The sequence below is a fragment of the Pelophylax lessonae genome (assembly GCF_965119305.1).
Source record: "Pelophylax lessonae genome assembly, chromosome: 1".
NCBI lineage: Eukaryota > Metazoa > Chordata > Amphibia > Anura > Ranidae > Pelophylax > Pelophylax lessonae.
Window position 1 is genome coordinate 136,076,953 of NC_138768.1, and position 21,871 is coordinate 136,098,823.

Sequence of the window (21,871 nt, forward strand, 5' to 3'; positions counted from 1 at the left end):
AAGGCTGAAGTCAGCTAAACCGCAAATATAATCCTTTTACCTTGCAAGCATGTAATAAAATACAATAGCACAATGGTCCAAAATAGGTCTGAATGCAAATGTGTATAATCAAAGCATTTCAGTAGCTATGCGACACTGGAAATCTGCAGGGTAGAGCAGGTCCACATTCATTTTTGTAAGGAGCCGATATCCAAATAACTGGAATGTAAGAGCCAAGGATGCATCGTGAGGCTAGATTGCAGCTGATGCATTTTCCCGATGCATTTTGCACCTGCGTTTTTTGACACATTTTACTGCGCTTTTGATGCATTTTGCATTTTTTTGGGAGGTACCAGTTGTCATGCTGAAAGAATAAGCATTGCTTGTGTTTTTGTTGTGTTTCTGCTGCGTTTTCATTCTGCATTTCCAAGTCTATGAAACCAAAAACGCAACCTGCTTTGGGCAAAAAAAGTCTCTCACCCTTTCCAATAAACAACAAGTTGATACGCACAGGTGTGAACGTGATCCATAGGAAATCATGTTAAATGGACTGTACAGTGCTTGTGCAAAACTAAAAATGTACTGAAAAATGCATAGGTGTGAACCAGGACTAAGAAATGTTCTTAGAAAGGCTGAAGCAAACCAAGGACTGGACATGTCTCATGGGCCAGAAATCAATGACTTCTGAGAGGACATCTGCTGTACAAGTTTGAGAAGTCATTTGTAGGCCAATAAATTGGTTTCCCTGAATTCCTACAAGTTCCTGCTGGCTCTTGATTTTTGCTAGTCAACTCCTGAACTGTGTATTCATTTACTAACCCCATAAATAAATATGATGGCAAGCTTCAATGAGACCGAAGAGAACTACAGACCTTGTCAAACTTCTGCAAATGCTAATTTCCTTGCTGTCATACTGATGTAGGCATATTGATACATCTAGTCAGGGCCTGTGCAAGGATTTCTGCCTACACAAGCGAAGCTCCATTTTGGCGCCCCCCCCCCCCCCCCCCAACGGCCACCAACCTCCCTAGCAAAAATGTTTCTTTCAATAATTTTTTTATATATATATATATGCCCTCCTGCTTTCATTATCCACCCCGTCTCCATTAACCCCCCTTGCTCCTTCTTCCATCATCCGTCCCCCCTGGGCCCTGCTCTGCTTCCGCCATTCCTCCCCCCCTGATCTAGTCACTGATCAGGAAGAAAAGTGCACCAGAAAGTTTCCTCCAGTATAAAAATTTTAGAGGAACAGCCTGAATGCCAGACAAGCAGCATATTCAAAAGAACAGAAATGTCAATTTCCTTTCCACAAAGGTTTATTTTAATTTGTTAGGTGGTTCTAGAAGCTTAAAGTTTATTTGTCCCCTTAATTCATTCTTTGCGTGAAGGTAAAAAAAATTCTTCTGTGCGTGCCACAAGTCCCCCTCCCCCCCCAGCCCCCTCTTATAATTACCTGAGCCTAATCTCAAGCCAGCGCTGTGTCCTCTCCATTCTCTCTGCTCTCTCCCACCTCACAGGGTGAAAGCCACTGGCTCCTACTGCTGTCAATCAAATCCTGTGATGAGGGAATGGGGGTAGGCCCAAGCCACGATATCTGTGTCTATAGATGAAGGCAGCGCTGCTCAGGAGTCCTCCCCATAAGATGAGGCTTTCTTTGGGTTCACTCACCAAAGACTGAGTGCCAGGAGCACAGCGGGGGACCCCAAAAAAGGAGGATCAGGGCAGGAAAGTATAAGATTTTTATTATTAAAAAAAAGAAGGTTTACAATCACTTTAAGGCTGGGTTCACATATATACGAGTCTGGTTTTGGTGAAGAGACCGGTGAGGTTTCCATTCAGCGGTTCAAGAGGAAACTTCCATCTTTAAATTGTACCTATAGGTAAGCCTATATATAATAAGGCTTACCAACAGGTATTGGAAATATCTCCTAAATTTGCCCCGTTTAGGAGGTATTTACTGTACATGCAGCTGGTGACCACACTGGCGCATGCGCTCTGAAGGAATGGCCTCCCATGCCGTCAATGAGTGTGAAGCATGTGTTTTTTTTTTTCAGGGTTCTGGCGGTGCGGAGGGCGTCATGACTGATGATGGGTTTACATCGGTGGACACTGTTTTTTTTGTTATTTTTTTTTTAGTAAAGGAATTGTCAAAAACTCTGTGTTTTTATTATTTTTTGACACTTTTTTGGTGAATGGGAAGGGGTACTCCATACTCATTAACAAAGGGAGGGCCGGAATCTGGGGGCCCCCCTTCTTAAAGGGGGCTTCAAGATTCTGATAAGCCCCCTGCCCGCAGACCCCCACAACCTAGAGTTGTGGGGAAGAGACCCTTGTCCCCATCAACATGGGGACAAGGTGCTTTGGGGCGCCAAAGCGCCCCCCATGTTAAGGGCAAGTGGCCTGGTATGGCTCACTCGCCCCCCCCTCCTTTCCTGACCTGCCAGGCTACATGCTCGCATTCACATTCTGGCGTGGGCGATTATTTTTTTTTTTACAATTTTTTTACTGGCAAATGCTTTTGTTTTTTTTGTTTTTTTATTCAACTGTCAGCGGGGAAGCCCATTGACAGCTGATCACTCATTGAATGTTAAGGACGTAGCGGCCGGCTTCCTGGCCCCACTCCTTAACAACCAGCTTTTACTGCGCCCCGATTGGGCAAAGCTTTGCCCAATCAGGACACAGAATGCACTGTGCCACACGCTAAAGTAAAGACAACAAAGGACGGACGAGGTTTCTTAGGCTCACACTGGCATTAAAAGAAGGCGTTTGAGAGGCGTTAAAAACACGCCTCAAATTCCTATGCACAAGATACAATAGACAGCACATTCTGCTGTTCACACTATCAAAACGTGAAGCGTTTGATTCAAGATTAAAGCCTCATGTTGAGTCAGGTCCCATGCAAGTCTATGGTAACGCTTAGCAAATGCTCTGGCAAGCGTTTTCGACGCAGTTTTGGTGTGGTTGCAGCACGTTAAAATTTTGTATATTTCTGCCACTTTCCACATTTAACGCTCACCAAACGTGCCGAAACCACGCATAGAGCGCTTGTGGAGCGTTTTTACAGCTTGTAAAACGCTCGATACTAAAGCTCATTGACGCCTGTCTGACATCATACAAACGCTATAGAAGCGTTTGTTGAGCGTTGGAAATTTAGTCTAGTGTGAACAATCCCTAAATGAGGGACAGTCCCTGCAAATAAAGGACATTTGGGATCTACGTACTCCCACCACCAAGCAAGATTCCACCGGTCAACCTACTACCCTCAAGCTGATTTAAATTGCAAGTCCAGACAGGTCCTGAAATCCAGCGTCTTCTTTCAAATAATAATAATATAGATAATCTGTCATCGTGATGTAATTCAAAACTGGACATTGCCCCAGGTTATCAGGGTGTAACAAAAACCCATCACTACTGATAAAAGCAATCACTACTTATATAGTATATATAGAACATGGATAAATAGCCCATGTTTGGAACTATTATATTGATTAATAGACATGGCTCCATGATTTCCTCCTCTATGGGTAAATGAAAGACACAAAGCGACAATGAAAGAGAAAACATAAATGCCAGGAAAACAGCCCCTCCCTTCCACACCCCGCTGTCAAATCCTCTGGCAATAGCAACAATCACAAAGCCAGACAAAAAAACGTTTGCAGCAATCAGGCCTGTGTTTTCCATATTTCTCTGTACAGTATTTCATGTATTGTAAAATACTGTGCATACAACATACCGTGATTACAACACGTATGCGGAATGTAAATTCAATCTTCAATCAAGTCAGGTATATCCAGTGGCGCCCTTGGGTTGGGGTGCATTCCTGCTAAAAACGAGTTGTTTGTCTGTTATGATTACCCACTCAATTAAAGTGATCAAATCACCAGGTTGATCAAGGCATGGTTATGCTTCCTTGCATCTCCCAAGCATGCATGTTCATGTGAGCAGATTCCAGAACTTTCTAGGGCAACTATTTGAAATACATTACAGCACTGTATTTGTATGTCTCTTTAAATCATATCTAAACCAAAAATATAATATATTCCAAGTTTACCTGTCCCTAGATGAGGTGGCTGCCTTATTTTTATTTATTTTTTTCAGGCTTTTTCCCTTTATTTTTACCTGGTAATTCTGCAAATAACACACATCCAATCCCTGGGTGGCTACACTCCTAGTTCTCCATAGTATCTATGGAAGAAACCTTGGTTGTCATCCATGCTGGACTTCAGACATATCTGCCTTTGTCAATCTCTATTATTTGGGGGTTGATGGGATTTGTAGTTTACAAAAGAAAACTAACAGTGTTTTTGCTGTCAAGTCCCAAGAAGTTAAAGAATATTACATGTCTAGACTAGAAAGCTGCAATATATTACGTTTTTGTTGTTGAAAACTATAAAGGGCCCCCTAATCCCCAGGCCCCTCACAGAGGCAGAACACCAGGGCCCGATCGCAAATGCAACCTTTGCAACCTTGGTAGTTCCGTCACTGGTGTCAGTAATTTTTTTATTTTTATTATTCTTTTAACATTTTTTTTATTCATGTATTTATTTATTTTTTTACAATTTTAATTTTTATTGTTTTTTACAATTTTATTATTTATTGTTTTTTAAAAAAAATTATTTTTTATTTTATTTCTTATTTTTTTAGGAGCCCTGTTGGGGCTTTGGTGAAATATCAGGGGTCTAAACAGACCTGACGTTCCACCTTTGAGACAGAGAAAGGAGATTGAGGACACAGCTCTAAATTTCCATCTTTGCAGCCTCAGCTGCACAGAATGAATGGGCAGGAATAGCTCTTTACAGAGCTTACCGTTCATTCACAAACTGAAGTATAGTAAACAGTTATGAACACAGTTTACTATGCCTCTGTTATGAATGTAAAGAGTCAGTGATCAGTACGGATTACATTTAGACAAGGAAGGGGCTGGTAAATGACACATTTACCAGCCCCTTCCCTGCTCTCCAACCTGAAAGCATCCCCCACAGGAGCCGATGGGAGAGGGGAGGGTGGACCCAGACAACACTAGGGGGGGAAGAGGGGGAGCCAGGAGAGAGCACAGGAGCACAATCACAGCAGGAGGTGGATAGAAGAGGCAGCATGTAGAGGAACCGATTCATTCCATTTTCCCCCTCCAGCTGCTGAAAGGTTGCAGTAGGAAAATGAAGGGGATTAGTTCCTCTATATGCTGCCCCCACCACCCCTTTTATTCAGGTGTACAGGGGGCCAGGACACCAAAATCCTGGTGTCCCGTGAATCCAGGGGAAAACTTGGCTCCAGTAACTTGCCTGACATGGACGCGCCAGATTGGGTACCTGGGCATTCGCCCTGCATCTCCTTTGGGTGTCAGGGGTCCCAGACACCCCAATTGCCCCCTCTGTGGCAGGCAGCATCTCTTTGATTTGGGGAAGAGGATATAAGGATATGTGCTGGGAAGTGCTTTGGGAGGGGATAGGGCTTGTGCTAGAAGGTGGTCAAGGGGATTTCAAATCCAACCCCCCCCCCCCCCCAAGCACAAGTCCTCTCCCCTCTTAAAACACCCCCAGCACATCCCCCCCCCAATACTCCTCCAGGTGGATATGCTTTTTACCTGCCCCCCCCTCATTACTCCAGTATTCTGTCCCCCCTGTAAATGTACATCCAAACACAGACTTCAGATCATCAGCCAGGCTCTTGCAGTGCGATGTCCTTCCTCCACGACTTCTCCTCCTGTCCATGTACATTGTAAATGTACATCCATGAACATCGAAGCCGAGGAGGAGACAGGGCCGGTGCTACCACTAGGCAAACTAGGCAGCCGCCTTGGGCGCACTACCACCTAGGGCACAGCCATGGCTAGTGAGACTGTCCTCTCCTGTCACCTCCTCATCCCCGGTGGATGTCACCTCTAGAGAGGGGGGGCACCTTGTATATAAAGGGGTGTGTGGGGTTAAAGGGGGGCAGTGTATATATGAAGGGGGTGTAGGGTTAAAGAGGGGCAGTGTGTGCAGGGAGGGGGTGTAGCAGAGTGTAGTGTTAAAAGGGGGCATTATGTATAAGAAAGGTGGCAATGTGTACAGTTATTTTTTATTTTAGGTGGGGGGTGTGCGCAAGTAGCTGGTCTTGCCTAGGGTGCAAAATAGTCTAGCACCGGCCCTGGGGGGAGAAGCCTGATTCAATGAGGTCTGTGTGCAACAGTGACGGTAAAACATGCCTGCCAGCTGCCAAGAAGGGGCCAATAGTCAGTGTGGGACCCTGGGCACCCCACAAGAGATGAGGGGGCAGGTGAACCGAGTGCCCACACTAGTACACCCGGTTAGGCAAGTAAGTAAAGCTAAGTTTTGGCACTGGGCTCTGGGATTCAGCACAGAGTGCCTTATGCTGGTAACGGCTCTGAGCCCCCTACAGTTCCTGGTCGCAAGTGTGACATTTGCAACCCTAGTAGTTCTGCCACTGAGTTTTATTATACTGCTCCATGCACACTATAAGCTAAAAAATGGCAGAAAAAGGATAGCATTTTCGTGCCAGCTGTTTTTTTGTTTTGGATAGAGTGGAGAGGGATTAGAACGCCTGACAGTTTTTTTTTTTTTTTTGCTGTATGTGCCATTATTAGGCCTTGTACACACTGGATGTTTTTGCAGCTGCTCCTAGGGATGTCAGGTGTGTTTTTTTTTCTAAAAGAACCCTCCAAGGGTGTGTTTTTTTCTGCTTCTAAACTCCACTGCATGTAAGGCTGGTCATATATGATACACTTTGCTTCTATAGTTTTCCTTTAGATTTACCAAAACCATATAATATGAGGTCAAACCTAAACACTTTCAATACATATGCAATCAGGCAGGCCCTTTCACTACATACAGTATCTCACAAAAGTGAGTACACCAATCACATTTTTGTAAATATTTTATATCTTTTCATCTGACAACACTGAAGAAATGACACTTTGCAACAATGTAAAGTAGTGAGTGTACAACTTGTATAACAGTATAAATTTGTTGTCCCCTCAAAAGAACTCAAAGCACAGCCACAAACCGCTGGCAACAAAAGTGTGTACAACCCTAAGTTAAAATGTCCAAATTGTGCCCAAAGTGTCAATATTTTGTGTGGCTTCCATTATTTTCCAGCATTGCCCTAACCCTCTTTGGCATGGAGTTCACCAGAGCTTCACAGGTTGCCACTGGAGTCCTCTTCCACTCCTCCATGATGACATCACAGAGCTGGTGGATGTTAGAGACCTTGCGCTCCTCCACCATCTGTTTGAGGATGTCCCACAGATGTTCAATAGGGTTTAGGTTTTGAGACATGCTTGGCCAGTCCATCACCTTTACCCTCAGCTTCTTTAGCAAGGCAGTGGTCGTCTTGGAGGTGTGTTCGGGGTTGTTACTTTGGAATACTGCCTTGCGGCCCAGTCTCTTGAAGGGGGGAATCATGCTCTGCTTTATTATATAGTATATGCTGGCATACATGGTTCCCTCTATGAACTGTAGCTCCCCAGTGCTGGCAGCACTCATGCAGCCCCAGATCATGACACTCCCACCACCATGCTTGACTGTAGGCAAGACACACTTGGCTTCATCTGAACCAAATAATTTTATCTTGGTCTCATCAGGCCACAGGACATGGTTCCAGTAATCCATGTCCTTAGTCTGTTTATCTTCAGCAAACTGTTTGCAGGCTTTCTTGTGAATCATCTTTAGAAGAGGCTATCTTCTGGAATGACAGTCATGCAGACCAATTTGATGCAGTGTGCGGCGTATGGTCTGAGCACTGACAGGCTGACCCCCAACCCCTTCAACCTTTGCAGCAATGCTGGCAGCACTCATACTTATATTTTCCAAAGACAACCTCTGGATATGACGCTGAGCATGTGCACTCAACTTCTTTGATCAACCATGGCGAGGCCTGTTCTGAGTGGAACCTGTCCTGTTAAACCGCTGTATTGTCTTGGCCACCGCGCTCCAGCTCAGTTTTAGGGTCCTGGCAATCTTCTTATAGCCTAGGCCATCTTTATGTAGAGCAACAATTCTTTTTTTCAGATTCTCAGAGAGTTCTTTGCCGTGAGGTGCCATGTTGAACTTCCAGTGACCAGTATGAGAAAGTGACAGCGATAACACCAAATTTAACACACCTGCTCCCCATTCACACCTGAGACCTTGTAACACTAATGAGTCACATGACACCGGGGAGGTAAAATGGCTAATTTGGCCCAATTTATAAATTTTCACTTAAGAGTGTACTCACTTTTGTTGCCAGCAGTTTAGACATTATTGGCTGTGTGTTGACAGCAAATTTACACTGTAAGGCCCCTTTCACACAGGGAGTCCGTCAGGCGGACTCCGTTTTTCCCAGCGGGGGATCGATCCGCCGATCCCTGCTGAGCAGGCGGATGGCAGCTGTGTCTCCGCGCTGTGTGTGGAGACACAGCTGTCAGGTCCCGCTGTTCTCTATGGGGGAATCGGATGGGAACGGACCGTCTGTCTGTTTTCATCCGATCCGATCCGCTGGACGGATGGAAAATAGGGTTTCCATCCGTCCAGATTTGACGGATCGGATGGGATGTCAGCGGACATGTTTCCACTGACATCCGATGCCCCATAGAGATACATGAGGCATCCGTTCAGATCCGCCAAAAAAACGGACAGGTGGATCTGAATGGTCCTCCTGTGTGAAAGGGGCCTTATACAAGCTGTACTCTCACTACTTTACATTGTAGCAAAGTGTCATTTCTTCAGTGTTGTCACATGAAAAGATATAAAACATTTACAAAAATGTGAGGGGTGTACTCACTTTTGTGAGATACTGTAGTTGAAGGTAAATCTAAAGGAAATTGAAAAAGAAAATTGTATAATGTATGGCCAGCCTTAGCCTAGATGTCCATGCACACAGAATTTTAGCAGCATTTAGTGACAGGAGGATTCAGAGGCAGGGAAAAAAAACTGAGCAGCCCTCCTCCAAACTTATGTAAGCCCCATCTCAATCCAGCGATGTTGCACGAGTACCTTGGCTGTCCGAGGACACTTCCTCATTGGCTGAGGCAACAGCGGGTGCCATTGGCTCATGCTGCTGTCAAAGTCAGTGAGCCAATGAGGAGAGAGAGGGGGTGGGCCTAGCTGCAACTCTGTGTAACAATGGACAAAAAAACAGTGGCTCGGTTCGGGTGCCCCCATAGTAAGCTGCTTGCTGTGGGGTACTCGGCGGGAAGGAGAGGCCAGGAGCGCTGGTGAAAGATCTGAGAAGAGGAGGATCTGTGCTGCTCTGTGCAAAACCACTGCACAGAGCAGGTAAGTATAACATGTTTGTTATTTTTAAACAGAAAAAAAAAAGACTTTAATATCACTTTAAGCAACCTAAATCTGGCCATAGATGGATTACAGGTCACACAGTTCAGCAGGGAAGAATTTGGATTCAACTATGCAGATCTAATGATCAATTTCTATTGAATGGGACTCTTCAAAAACATTTGTCAGGAAGCTGGCCACAATCAATAGGGTTGATCAGTGTATTCTGACAGCGGACGAGTCCCGCTGTCAGAATACAATGGCACAACAGGGAGGATTCCGCCATCCACCTTGCATGTGTGGATGGAGCAATCTGTTTGATCACCCCCTGGCTGTGTTTAAAAAAAAAAATAAGATGAGGCATCTATAGCTAGCACAAGGTATTGTGGGCATACAATGTCATTTTTAGTGACATCGCGACGATCATGCATGAATACTCAGACTGGCCCACTGGAGGACCAGAAGATCCTTCAGTGGGCCCCCTGCTCCCTGCAAATACAGTACCCCCTGCCATGGGCTGTAACTGTCTTTCAGAGAAGTTCACCTGATGTTACTGATGTTCAGGTCCTAGTTCTTCTCCTAGTACTACAGTAAGCCTGTCTGCGGCTGTAAACATCCTTACGTAAGGCAGCCCAACCGATTACCTGCTTCCTCCTTCTAGTGGAACCATCACCTGCAACAGATAGAAATGGAAAACCCTTATGTTTCTAATGGTGCAAGAATCAGGGGTGATCTGAGGTGTGAAGGTGCAGCAACTGGAACTGATCTGAGGTGTGAAGGTGCAGCAACTGATCTGAGGTGTGAAGGTGCAGGAACTGGAACTGATCTGAGGTGTGAAAGTGCAGGAACTGGAACTGATCTGAGGTGTGAAGGTGCAGGAACTGGAACTGATCTGAGGTGTGAGCAACTGGAACTTATCTGAGGTGTAAAAGTGCAGTAACTGGAACTGATCTTAGGTGTGAAGGTGCAGGAACTGGAACTGATCTGTGGTGTGAGCAACTGGAACTGATTTGAGGTGTGAGCAACTGGAACTGATCTGAGGTGTGAAAGTGCAGTAACTGGAACTGATCTTAGGTGTGAAGGTGCAGGAACTGGAACTGATCTGAGGTGTGGAGGTGCAGGAACTGGAACTGATCTGAGGTGTGGAGGTGTAGGAACTGGAACTGATCTGAGGTGTGAAGGTGCGGGTACTGGAACTGATCTGAGGTGTGAAGGTGTAGGAACTGATCTGAGGTGTGAAAGTGCAGGAACTGGAACTGATCTGAGGTGTGAAGGTGCAGGAACTGGAACTGATCTGAGGTGTGAAAGTGCAGGAACTGGAACTGATCTGAGGTGTGAAGGTGCAGGAACTGGAACTGATCTGAGGTGTGAGCAACTGGAACTTATCTGAGGTGTGAAAGTGCAGTAACTGGAACTGATCTTAGGTGTGAAGGTGCAGGAACTGGAACTGATCTGTGGTGTGAGCAACTGGAACTGATTTGAGGTGTGAGCAACTGGAACTGATCTGAGGTGTGAAAGTGCAGTAACTGGAACTGATCTTAGGTGTGAAGGTGCAGGAACTGGAACTGATCTGAGGTGTGGAGGTGCAGGAACTGGAACTGATCTGAGGTGTGGAGGTGTAGGAACTGGAACTGATCTGAGGTGTGAAAGTGCAGGAACTGGAACTGATCTGAGGTGTGAAGGTGCAGGAACTGGAACTGATCTGAGGTGTGAAGGTGCAGGAACTGGAACTGATCTGAGGTGTGAAGGTGCAGGAACTGGAACTGATCTGAGGTGTGAAGGTGCAGGAACTGGAACTGATCTGAGGTGTGAAGGTGCAGGAACTGGAACTGATTTGAGGTGTGAAGGTGTAGAAAATTGAACAAGAGTTGAGATCTATCTGATGTCTGAAAGTGCAGAAATTGAGATTGATCTGCTGTATTAAAGTGCAGGGATTAGGGCCGATATGAAGTCTGAAGATGTAAGAATAGGGACTGATCTAAGGTTTGAAGGTGCAGACATTTGGATCTAAGGTGTGAAGGTGCAAGAATTGAGATGGATCTGATGTCTGCAAGTGCAGGAATCAGGGCCAATCTGAAGGAATTGGGACTAATTTGAAGTCTTAAGGTGCAGAAGTTGGGGCTGATCTGAGGTCTAAGGAGCAGGAATTGGGGCTGATCTGAGGTCTAAGGAGCAGGAATTGGGGCTGATCTGAGGTCTAAGGAGCAGGAATTGGGGCTGATGTGTGGTTTATATCTCACCAATGTTCACTGACATGCCAATTGAATGCTTGTACAGTACACTAAAATGTGGAAAGGTTGCTGACCCCTGCTCTGCAGTATTTTTGGTCATCCTGAAAGACCTCAAGTTTTGCTGGTTTACCCTAGGAATTACCAATGTTTGCAAACACACAAAACATGTGGAATGAACCGGCCCTAAGGCATAGCCCTAAGTTTGTTCTGGCCTTCACCTACCAAATGTAAACATTAGTTAACCAGTAATACCTGGGTCCTTTTTGTCCAAACGGTCTCCATTATCATGTTATTGTCTTGGCAAGGAAAGGACCTTGCTTTTGATGTAAAATAAAACTGGGTATAGAGCAGAATGGTGAGATTTCTGTTCACATTAGTGTTAAATATTTAGGACATGCAGCATTTTGACTGACAGACAAAAGCATTGGGGACAATTATGAACTTGTATAGCCTGAAAATCTGTCAAACTCTAAGCTTTCCTAAACTATGCATTGTTCCTATCTATTTAGATTCATAAATAGCAAGAGGTTTCCTCATTGCCACGCATGTGCTACCAACTAATAGTTATTGGGAAGGCTTAGCACCATATTTATACAAGCAGAATTACCTAACCTGGCCATACATTGGTGGATTTTTGTATGACTGTACAAAAAATATTGTCAGTACATTCGGTAATGCCATTAGAGAGAAAACATTTCCATCCTGCTTCTTCAATTTGTTTAGTCACTACAGTCTAAAACAATCGCTGGTTTCCCATTAATTATTAGAAAATCAAACAAAAGTTTTGAAATCAAATTTCCTTGTATGGCCAGCTTTTTCCATGCTTCTTACAAGAACAGGTTTGACTTTATAAACCCTGGAACCTGAGAGGAATGTGAAAGTATATAAACATTTAAAAACAGGGTGAAAATTGTCCATTAACCTTTTTTTAGCAGTGGCAAGAATTAGTACGCATTTAAAAGACTCATACCATTGATTACATCCTACAGCTCCATATCATTTGTCTCTAATCTGCCCTATATTAAGAGGAGGCAGAGTTGTGTCAGCCTGGATACCAGTCACTGGCACTGCAAACTAGCCCGAAAAATACCTAGACCTACGTCGCTGGACTCCTCCCCTTGGGGGGGCCCGGGTGCGCCGCCGTAGGCGCGCTCCCGCTGTTTTCAGTCACAGCGGGAGTCGGGCCAGGGGAGGAGTGGCGGCGATCGCCACTGCTCTTCCCCGATCGTCGGGGAATCGAGTGTGGAGATCCGCCCGCTTGTGTAAACAAAGCGGGCGGATCTCCTAAGTGACAGGCAGTGTCAGATTGCAGGGTTCAGCATAGCTGAACATGCGATCTGTCCCTGTGTCACTCAGTCACCTCCCCCCACACACGTCAGTAAGCACCAGGCATACATTAACCCCTTCCCTGCCAGTGTCATTTTTACAGTAACAGTGCATATTTATTGCACTGATTACTGTAGTAATGTCACTGGTACTCCCAAAAATGTCAGTCAAGGGTCTGATCTATCCGCCGCAATGTCGCAGTCCCGCAAAAAAAAAATCGCAGATCGCCGCCATTACTAGTTAAAAAAAAAAAAACCCAAAAATTACAGAAATCTTTCCCTTAGTTAGTAAACGCAATAACTTTTGCGCAAACCAATCAAAATACACTTATTGCAATTTTTTTTACCAAAAATATGTAGCAGAAAACAAATTGGCCAAAAATTTTTTTGGGGGGAATTTCATATAAAAAAACGTGAAAAATAATGTTATTTTTTCAAAATTTACGCTATTTTTTTGTTTATAGCGCAAAAAGTAAAAATCGCACAGGTGATCAAATACCACCAAAAGAAAGCTCTGTTTGTGGGAAAAAAAAAGGATGTACATTTCGTTTGGGTACGGCGTCGCACGACCGCGCAATTGTCAGTTAAAATCGCACAGTGCCGAATCGCAAAAAGTGGTCTGGACGTAAGACAGCAAAATCCTCCGGTGGTAAAGTGGTTAAGGCCCTGTTGATACTTGAGTGTTTTTCAGCTCGTAAAACGCTTATCTCTGAAGTCTCAAAACACCCAACAAGCAAAATCCCATTCATTTCAATAGCCCCTGTACACATATGAGCGTTTTGTCGCATGAAGCTAAAAAAGATACATGAGCTTGTTTTTGGCAGATTACAAGCGTTTTTGTTAGATGTCAATGCCTGCCTCCAAACACCTGCAAAAAACGCCATAAAAAAACACCTGAAAACGGTACGCTCAGGTATGAATGGAGCCTAAGGCTGAGTATGCACGTGCAGAATTTCATATGAACATTCATTACATTTTTCTGTAAAACTATTTGCTATAGCACACAATATCCATATTAATTAGTAGTAGACAAAATTTGTATGAAAGTGTGCAAAAGCTCCCTGTATACCAGATGCAGATTTCAGTTGAATGCCAGTGAAAAGAAATGGAGTTGTAGAATCTAAATAACACCAAGAAAGCAGTAGAGGCGAACCACATATAGACCAGATTCTTCCCCATAGATATTACGCTAAACTATATCTAACATACTGGAGACTAAAGGCTGGTGTTTAGAGGTCTTACATTGCTTGCAAAGACTAAAAAGTTAATATATCCTTCCTGTAAGATTTGTACTGCAATATTACATAATACAAGTATTGTAATGCCTCTACCAAAAACCACACAAGGAATTTATTTGATAAATATATTCAACACATTCACATAGCAAAAACCCTTGATTCCAGAAAGACTCAATACTTAAAACCATTTAAAAACCAGCAGGCCCGGCTTGTATTAAATCAAAAACAAAGGCAAATAGTATCCATAAATCTGCCCTTCAGATCAATTGAAATAAACAGTCTAAAAGGGAGAGAAATATACAAAAATGACACTGCTCCTGAATAATAATATTATTAAACTTCTTTTAAATTATAAACTATGAAGTACATGTCCTTGTAGGTGTCCAAACAAGACGTGACATCCAGGAGCATTGGTTGACTAAGATATTTACACATTAAGTCACTATAGCATGGTAACTGAGCTGATCAGATCCTCCATAAAATCTTGATCCAGAAAGCACCAGTATGTATTTATATATCTGCTTGACATCATTTATCTATATCAGCCATGAGGCTGACTTTTAGGCACAAGGGAAAATCTGTCATGGAATGCTGTCTAAAGCATTAAGTTTGGCTTCAACCATTTTTCAGCCATTATAGGTGTCATACACAGTAGGGATCGACCGATATCGTTTTTCATTGCCGATACCGATATTTTGGTCATCGAGCATTGGTATCGGCTGATATGGGATGATATTTTCGTACATTTAAAAACATTTTTTTTTTTTTTACTTGACAGGTACTTTTGTGGAGGGATCTGGGGGTCTAAAAGACCCCAAACCCCTCCTCTGCACTTAAAAGCATTCAAAACGCTCTCTTTAAATGCCCTGATCACCAATGTCACCAGCAGGGATGAGCTTGGGCGTGTTCGGATCCTAGTATAAATCCACATGAGTGAGCCTGCCAGTAAGCTGTCACTTTACTGGGCAAATCATCTGCGGCTGGGGCGTTCCCCACCCTGTAGCCACAGGTATACCAGTGCCATCTTAAGAGCATTAAAGGGCCCTGGGCAATGCAGTGTACTGGGGCCCTGCCCCCACAATCACCCACGCGAATAAAAATTCAAATTATGGATTAGGCTATATTTATTGGCACAGCAATGCCAGGCTAATGACCCGTGGCAGCTGGTGCATTGGGGGCGCAGAAGAGTTCAATGTTTTTTTGTTTTTTTTTTAGCATATGATTAGAGCCAGAGGCTCTAATAGGCTAAAAAAAAGGGTGGGCTCGGGGCGCAGGGCCCACCAAGTTGTGTGACAATAGCGAATTAATATTTGCTATTGTCACAGGGATCCTCTTCCTGACCAATCAGGAAGCGGGTCTGAGACCCATTTCCCGATTGGCCGAAAAGGAGAAGCAATGCCATTGGCCATGGAGGAGGAGGGAGGAGACGCAGAAGACGGGGGAAGAAGCCAAAGCTGAAGCCGCTGCCGCCGTGTGTTGCTGCTGCCTGCCCTCCACATATTCAGGCAAGGTGAGTGAGCTGGAAACGGGGGGGGGGGGGGGGGTGGTGTGGTGTGGTGTGTGGTCTGGTGTGGTCTGGGGGGGGGGGGCGGGGGTCTGGCTGCCGCTCCCCCTGGCTCATGGAGCACCAGCCACCACTGCCAATGTAAGCCTCCAAGTTCGGCAGCTGGGTCCACACATGGACGGAGTCAGACTTGACTGTCCTGTGTGCCTGTTCCAATGGAGGCGGACAGGCATTCCTGCAGTTGTTGGCTCCCCCTCCACGACCCAAGTGGTCAGCAACGCAGGGCCGACAGGAGCTTGCCACATGTTAAGTTCGGCGGCAGGATGGACTAATGCATCTGGCATTGGCACGGGCTTTGGGACTAATGCTTGGCTGGGGCTGGGTCACTGGGCATGTGGGGGCCCCCCGGGCAAGAGGGGCCCCCGGGCAACTTCTCAGCGTGCCCATTCGGTAAGATGGCCCTGATATACTGATGGGTTCACTCACTTGGGTTCAGACTTAAACACCCAATCTCATCCCCAGTCACCAGAAATGAGAATGAGGGTAAATCTAAAATTCTGAGTTGCCACTAAAACAGAAATAGAGGGGAAATCTTCCAAGAGGGAAACTTGTTCCCATGACAACTCTCTAAGAGGGGATTTCCCTCACATTGTAAAGATATCCTCTTACTTCCTGTTGTGTCTATTGGACAGGAAGCACAGGAAATCGACCTAATGAGACACAGATGGCAAAAAAAAAAATATGACAGCAGATTTAACCCTTCCATATGCTATCTAAAATGAAAAAAACAAAAAGAGGGGGGGTTGACTTTAAGTATACTTTAAGTCATAACTCGCGATATGCGTACTTGTAGGTCAGCAAATCAGAAGTACTGAGAATGAACATGCCAGACAGATAACTAATATCTTAACAATACATTTCCAGCAATGGCAGGCTACATTTTTTTGGCACAGGATTATTTTAATTTGAAGGATGATATTACAGTGCCTGATGATGACGAATGCCTTTTATACAACACAAACAAGTTCAACACATTGGCTTAATAATTTAATATCTCCTGCTGTGCACACATATGCCACGTGATGATCTCAGAGTCAGAGAAGCAATTCTTCACCAGTCTGGTGTCACACTTCACAGCCTTTGCAGGGATGGCATAGCTTGCATGAACAATTTTCTACATTGTTTATGTGCCACGCTAATCATGGCAGCTGGAGAATGTCTGCGACCCGGACATTGCATCTGTGCGTATGCGCGACTTTACGCAAATAGCGGTGCATAACTGCGTTCAGCCACCTTCACCCATTCAATGGGTGGCTGTACACAACTCCAGGGCATCCCAGGCAACAGAAATATGCTACATAGGCAAATTTACCCAAATGTATGAAGCCTTACACCAGGCAAATCATGTTACTACAGCTATACAGGTTTATTTCACAGTCAGCTCTCTGTGACCATGGACATCCATACATGATGGGATTTGTTGTTCCATTATCACCAGGCAAGCCATTACAAAAGCAAATGTTTACAAGGCACTGAATAAACCTATTAATCATCCTGATCACCAGACTGATCACATCAACCTGATAAAGATTTACTAGAATGGACAACCTAGACCTGACTATCCAGAAAGCTTCAGTCAATCCTGAATGAAGTACATGATCTTATGGGAAATAAATATACTGTAAACCTATACCAGACCCTACCAATAAACATTGTAACTTCCCCAGCAACTGCAACATTGTAACATAACACAGCAGATCAGGGATCTCATTACATAAATAGTATTAGGGACCAAGGGACTTTCCAGGGACTGAACATCAAAGCCTAAGGCATGTCCCTGGAAATCCTGAACACCTGGAGAAGACATACAGCAGGGTTATAAAAGGTCCCAAGCCTCAGGCTCTGTGCTCAGTGTCACCTGCCAATGCTGCATTCCTTCTATTCCCCCAGGTCATCAGTTCCCTATAGAGGAACCTACCTGTGCGGGGTGTCCCATCTACAGCAGTTTTAGTCCCTGTCCAGTTAGTATATTTACTCCAGTATAGAACAATCCCCAGGTAAACACTTGCTGTAGTGTGTCCCCTATACAGAAAGTAACATTCTCTAAACATAGTCCCTGCTATGCTGCAGGTAATAGGTTCTCTCTAGTGTATAGTAATCCCCAGGTGATCAGTCCCCTATGGTGTCACTTACCTGTGCAGTGTTCCTTCTATACAACCAGGTGATCAGTCCCCTATAGAGTCATCTACCTGTCTAGTGTGTCCCCTATACAGACTGAGCTCCAGACTGCAGCATTTGTAGTCCCTGCTATGTCCAGTTTATCTATTTCCTCCAATATATAAGAATGACCAGGTGTTCAGTCCCCTATAGTGTCACCAGTGTGTCCCCTGTACAGAGTGCACTACTTTTAGTCCTCCTGCTATGTCCAGGTAGTAGGTTCTCTCTAATGTACATCAATACCCAGGTGATCATTCCTCTACAGAGCCATCTACCTGTGCAGGGTTACTTCTATGCCCCCAGGTGATCAGTCCTCTACAGAGCCATCTACCTGTGCAGGATTACTTCTATGCCCCCAGGTTATCAGTCCTCTACAAAGCCATCTACCTGTGCAGGGTTACTTCTATGCCCCCAGGTGACCCATCCCCTACAGAGCCATCTACCTGTGCAGGGTTACTTCTATGCCCCCAGGTGATTCGTCCCCTACAGTGCCATCTACCTGTGCAGGATTACTTCTATGCCCCCAGGTGATCAGTCCTCTACAAAGCCATCTACCTGTGCAGGATTACTTCTTTGCCCCCAGGTGATCCATCCCCTACAGTGCCATCTACCTGTGCAGGGTTACTTCTATGCCCCCAGGTGATTTGTCCCCTACAGTGCCATCTACCTGTGCAGGATTACTTCTTTGCCCCCAGGTGATCCATCCCCTACAGTGCCATCCACCTGTAAATGTTCCTTCTATCTCCCCAGGTGATCAGCCTCATATAGTGTCACCTACCTGTGCAGTATTCCTTCTATGCTCCTAGGTGATCAGTCCCCTATAGTGCCATCTACCTGTAAATGTTCCTTCTATGCCCCCAGGTGATGAGTCCCCTATAGTGTCACCTACCTGTGCAGTGTTCCTTCTATGCTCCTAGGTGATCACAGTCCCCTATAGTGTCATCTACCTGTACAGTTTGTTCCCTGTAAACACTGAATTCCAGATTGCAGCAATTGTAGCCCCTGCTATGTCCAGTTAATACATTCCTTTCAGTATACGTGTGCATCTCATAAAATTAGAATTTCATCAAAAAGTTCATTTATTTCAGTAATTTAATTCAAAAAGTGAAACGCATATATTTTTTTTATGGATGCATTACACGCACAGAGTGATATATTTCAAGCATTTCTTTCTTTTCATTTTTAAGATTATGGCTTACAGCTAGTAAAAAACCAAAATCCAGTATCTCAGAAAATTAGTATATTGCATAAGACTAATAAACAAAGGATTTTTAATACAGAAATGTTGGCTTACTGAAAAGTATGTCCATGTACAGTATAGTATGCACTCAATACTTGGTCGGGGCTCCTTTTGCATGAATTACTACATCAATGAGGCGTGGCATGGAGGCGATCAGCCTGTGGTACTGCTGAGATGTTATGAAAGCTTTGATAGCGGCCTTCAGCTCATCTACATTGTTGGGTCTGGTGTCCTCTTCTTCTTCTATGGGGTTTATGTCAGACGAGTTTGCTGGCCAATCAAGCACAGTGATACCATGATCATTAAACCAGGTATTGGTACTTTTGGCAGTGTGGGCAGGTGCCAATTCCTGCTGGAAAATGAAATGAAATCTGCATCTCCATAAAGCTGGTCAGCAGAGGGAAGCATTAAGTACTCTAGAATTTCCTAGGAGAGGGTTGCACTGACTTTGCCAACATTTCCATATTAAAAATCCCTTTTTTTTTATTTATTGGTCTTATGTAATATTCTAATTTTCTGAGATACTGAATTTTGGGTTTTCACTAGCTGTAAGCCATAATCATCAAAATCAAAAGAAAGAAATGTTTGAAATATATCACTCTGTGTGTAACGCATCTATATGATATATATGAGTTTTACCTTTTGAATTTAATTACTAAAATAAACTACTTTTTGATGATATTCTAATTTTATGAGATGTACCTGTATAAAAAAAACTCCAGGGGGAAAAGTCCCCTACAGTCTCACCTCCCTATGTAGTTAGTGTGTGCCCTGTATAGGTGCAGCAATTGTAGTCCCTGGCTGCTATGTCCTTGGTAATAGATTCTCTCTACTGTATAGTACTATAACTCCTAGGTGATCAGTCCCCTACAGTGTCACCTACCTGTGTAGTGTTCCTTATATATTCCCAGGTGATAAGTCCCCTTTACAGAATCATCTACTTGTCTAGTGTGTCCCCTATACAGACTGAGCTCCAGTCTCAGCACTTGTAGTCCCTGCTATGTCCAGGTTGTATATTTCCTCCAATATATAACAATCCCCAGGTGTTCAGTCCCCTATTGTGTCACCAGTGTGTCCCCTGTACTACTTGTAGTCCCCCTGCTATGTCTAGGTAACAGATTCTCTCTAATGTACAGTGTCACTGATCTGTGTAGTTTTCCTTCTTTGCCCCCAGGTGCTCAGCCCCTTACAGTGTCACCTACCTGGGCAGGGTTCCTTCTATACCCCCAGACGATCAGTCCCCTATAGTGTCACCTACCTGTGCAGTGTTCCTTCTATACCCCCAGATGATCAGTTCCTTATAGTGTCACCTACCTGTGCAGTGGTCCTTCTATACCCCCAGGTGATCAGTTCCTTACAGTGTCACCTACCTGTGCAGGGTTCCTTCTATACCCCAAGGTGATCAGTTCCCTATAGTTTCACCTACCTGTGCAGTGTTCCTTCTATACCCCCAGGTGATCGGTTCCTTACAGTGTCACCTACCTGTGCAGTTTTCCTTCTATACCCCCAGGTGATCAGTTCTCTATAGTGTCCCCTACTGTGCAGTGTTCCTTCTATACACCCAGGTGATCAGTTCCCTACAGTGTCACCTACCTGTGCAGTGTTCCTTCTATACCCCCCAGGTGATCAGTTCCCTACAGTGTCACCTACCTGTGCAGTGTTCCTTCTATACACCCAGGTGATCAGTTCCCTACAGTGTCACCTACCTGTGCAGTGTTCCTTCTATACCCCCAGGTGATCAGTTCCCTACAGTGTCACCTACCTGTGCAGTGTTCCTTCTATACCCCCAGGTGATCAGTTCCCTATAGTGTCACCTACCTGTGCAGTGTTCCTTCTATACACCCAGGTGATCAGTTCCCTACAGTGTCACCTACCTGTGCAGTGTTCCTTCTATGCCCCCAGGTGATCAGTTCCTTATAGTGTCCCCTACCTGTGCAGTGTTCCTTCTATACCCCCCAGGTGATCAGTTCCCTACAGTGTCACCTACCTGTGCAGTGTTCCTTCTATACACCCAGGTGATCAGTTCCCTACAGTGTCACCTACCTGTGCAGTGTTCCTTCTATGCCCCCAGGTGATCAGTTCCTTATAGTGTCCCCTACCTGTGCAGTGTTCCTTCTATACCCCCCAGGTGATCAGTTCCCTACAGTGTCACCTACCTGTGCAGTGTTCCTTTTATACACCCAGGTGATCAGTTCCCTATAGTGTCACCTACCTGTGCAGTGTTCCTTCTATACACCCAGGTGATCAGTTCCCTATAGTGTCCCCTCTATACCCCCAGGTGATCAGTTCCCTATAGTGTCACCTACCTGTGCAGTTCCTTCTATACCCCCAGCAAGGTGATCAGTCCTCAGTGAATACAGGCTGCAGCATTGTTAGTCCCCCTGCTCTGTCCAGTTAATAAGTTCCCTCCAGTACACAGTATTTCCCAGGTGATCAGTCCTCTATGGTGTCACCTACCTGTGCAGGGTGTCCCCTCTGCAGACGGAGCTCCGTAGTTTGTAGTCCGGTAATAATTCCCCTCCAGGCAGTAGATATAATCCCGGGTGATCGGTCCCTGTACTCTGAGCTCAGCTCCCCTCTGGTGGTGACAGGCGGTGTCCCTTGTACATGTCCCCGGGTGACAGCGGCTCCTCTCCTGCCGGTGACTCGGTGACAAGGTCGGCCGGTGTTATGACTGGGAGATCTCCGGAGAACAGTCCTGTCCCCTCCCCGTCTGTCCCTCCCAAACTGTCTGGGCCGGCTGCGCCCCACCCCGGGGGCCGGGAGGAGGACACGGGGACCACGTGGGGTTCAGTATATGGAATACAGGGGGTCCTTCCAGCAATGACATCCAGGATCAGGGTGACCAGTATAGGACGATGAGGATTGTTTCCTACTAAGGATGAA

The 21,871-nt window shown here is 45.0% G+C and overlaps 1 protein-coding gene across 1 annotated transcript in view; it reads right to left on the reverse strand.

Moving 5' to 3' along the window:
* ARHGEF28 (Rho guanine nucleotide exchange factor 28) overlaps positions 1-21,515 on the reverse strand; it is a 354,612-nt gene extending 333,097 nt beyond the window's left edge. Inside the window, exon 1 of the mRNA XM_082272798.1 lies at positions 21,443-21,515. The gene's annotated coding sequence lies outside the window, so the exon portion shown is untranslated. The remainder of the gene's footprint in view (positions 1-21,442) is intronic.
* Positions 21,516-21,871: the final 356 nt, after the last annotated feature.